General features: G+C 41.0%; 1 non-coding gene across 1 annotated transcript; it reads right to left on the bottom strand.

The window, feature by feature from the left end:
- Positions 1-430: 430 nt before the first annotated feature.
- TRNAE-UUC (transfer RNA glutamic acid (anticodon UUC)) lies at positions 431-503 on the bottom strand. The gene has a single exon. It is a non-coding gene; the product is annotated as a tRNA-Glu (tRNA).
- Between the last annotated feature and the right edge of the window lie 1957 nt (positions 504-2460).

The raw sequence follows: 2460 nt of genomic DNA, 5'->3' as shown, positions 1-2460 counted from the left end.
AGTAGAACACGGCACTGAAGATGCAGAGACTCAGTGTAAAATCAAAGATGTGCTCAATAAAGACATTTGACAGCTTGCTTTAGCAAGTACGCCTGAACAGGGACTTGAACCCTGGACCCTCAGATTAAAAGTCTGATGCTCTACCGACTGAGCTATCCAGGCTCTGAAAAATGCTCTTCTTAGCTCCTCTAAGCGTCTTAACATAAAATATGGAGGTAAAGAAAGAAAGCTTTGGTGGAAAATCAAAAATGTGCTCAAAATCTGCTAAACAGACATAGAAGGTTTGTTTCTGCAATAAGCAAAGATGTTCTCAAGCTGCTTCTATACCCTTGGTTTTGCACAGTAAAACACGGCACTGAAGATGCAGAGACTCAGTGGAAAATCAAAGATGTGCTCAATAAAGACATTTGACAGCTTGCTTTAGCAAGTACGCCTGAACAGGGACTTGAACCCTGGACCCTCAGATTGAAAGTCTGATGCTCTACCGACTGAGCTATCCAGGCTCTGAAAAATGCTCTTCTTAGCTCCTCTAAGCGTCTTAACATAAAATATGGAGGTAAAGAAACAAAGCTTTGGTGGAAAATCAAAAATGTGCTCAAAATCTGCTAAACAGACATAGAAGGGTTGTTTCTGCAATAAGCAAAGATGTTCTCAAGCTGCTTCTACACCCTTGGTTTTGCACAGTAGAACACGGCACTGAAGATGCAGAGACTCAGTGGAAAATCAAAGATGTGCTCAATAAAGACATTTGACAGCTTGCTTTAGCAAGTACGCCTGAACAGGGACTTGAACCCTGGACCCTCAGATTAAAAGTCTGATGCTCTACCGACTGAGCTATCGAGGATCTGAAAATTGCTCTTCTTAGCTCCTCTAAGCGTCTTAACATAAAATATGGAGGTAAAGAAACAAAGCTTTGGTGGAAAATCAAAAATGTGCTCAAAATCTGCTAAACAGACATAGAAGGGTTGTTTCTGCAATAAGCAAAGATGTTCTCAAGCTGCTTTTATACCCTTGGTTTTGCACAGTAGAACACGGCACTGAAGATGCAGAGACTCAGTGGAAAATCAAAGATATGCTCAATAAAGACATTTGACGGCTTGCTTTAACAAGTACGCCTGAACAGGGAATTGAACCCTGGACCCTCAGAATAAAAGTCTGATGCTCTACCGACTGAGCTATCCAGGCTCTGAGAAGTGCTCTTCTTAGCTCCTCTAAGCGTCTTAACATAAAATATGGAGGTAAAGAAACAAAGCTTTGGTGGAAAATCAAAAATGTGCTCAAAATCTGCTAAACAGACATAGAAGGGTTGTTTCTGCAATAAGCAAAGATGTTCTCAAGCTGCTTCTATACCCTTGGTTTTGCACAGTAGAACACGGCACTGAAGATGCAGAGAATCAGTGGAAAATCAAAGATGTGCTCAATAAAGACATTTGACAGCTTGCTTTAGCAAGTACGCCTGAACAGGGACTTGAACCCTGGACCCTCAGATTAAAAGTCTGATGCTCTACCGACTGAGCTATCCAGGCTCTGAAAAATGCTCTTCTTAGCTCCTCTAAGCGTCTTAACATAAAATATGGAGGTAAAGAAACAAAGCTTTGGTGGAAAATCAACAATGTGCCCAAAATTTGCTAAACAGACATAGAAGGGTTGTTTCTGCAAAAAACAAAGATTTTCTCAAGCTGCTTCTATACCCTCAGTTTTGCACAGTAGAACACGACAATAAAGAAGCAAAGACTCAGTGGAAAATCAAAGATGTGCTCAATTAAGACATTTGACAGCTTGCTTTAGCAAGCACGCCTGAACAGGAACTTGAACCCTGGATCCTCAGATTAAAAGTCTGATGCGCTACCGACTGAGCTATCCAGGCTCTGAAAAATGCTCTTCTTAGCTCCTCTAAGCGTCTTAACATAAAATATGGAGGTAAAGAAACAAAGCTTTGGTGGAAAATCAAAAATGTGCTCAAAATCTACTAAACAGACATAGAAGGGTTGTTTCTGCAATAAGCAAAGATGTTCTCAAGCTGCTTCTATACCCTTGGTTTTGCACAGTAGAACACGGCACTGAAGATGCAGAGACTCAGTGTAAAATCAAAGATGTGCTCAATAAAGACATTTGACAGCTTGCTTTAGCAAGTATGCCTGAACAGGGACTTGAACCCTGGACCCTCGGATTAAAAGTCTGATGCTCTACCGACTGAGCTATCCAGGCTCTGAAAAATGCTCTTCTTAGCTCCTCTAAGCGTCTTAACATAAAATATGGAGGTAAAGAAAGAAAGCTTTGGTGGAAAATCAAAAATGTGCTCAAAATCTGCTAAACAGACATAGAAGGGTTGTTTCTGCAATAAGCAAAGATGTTGTCAAGCGGCTTCTATACCCTTGGTTTTGCACAGTAGAACACGGCACTGAAGATGCAGAGACTCAGTGGAAAATCAAAGATGTGCTCAATAAAGACATTTGACGG

Source organism: Eleutherodactylus coqui, chromosome 7 (assembly GCF_035609145.1).
Source record: "Eleutherodactylus coqui strain aEleCoq1 chromosome 7, aEleCoq1.hap1, whole genome shotgun sequence".
Lineage (NCBI taxonomy): Eukaryota > Metazoa > Chordata > Amphibia > Anura > Eleutherodactylidae > Eleutherodactylus > Eleutherodactylus coqui.
Note: the sequence above shows the minus strand (reverse complement) of the source record. Positions and strands in the feature narration are given on the sequence as shown.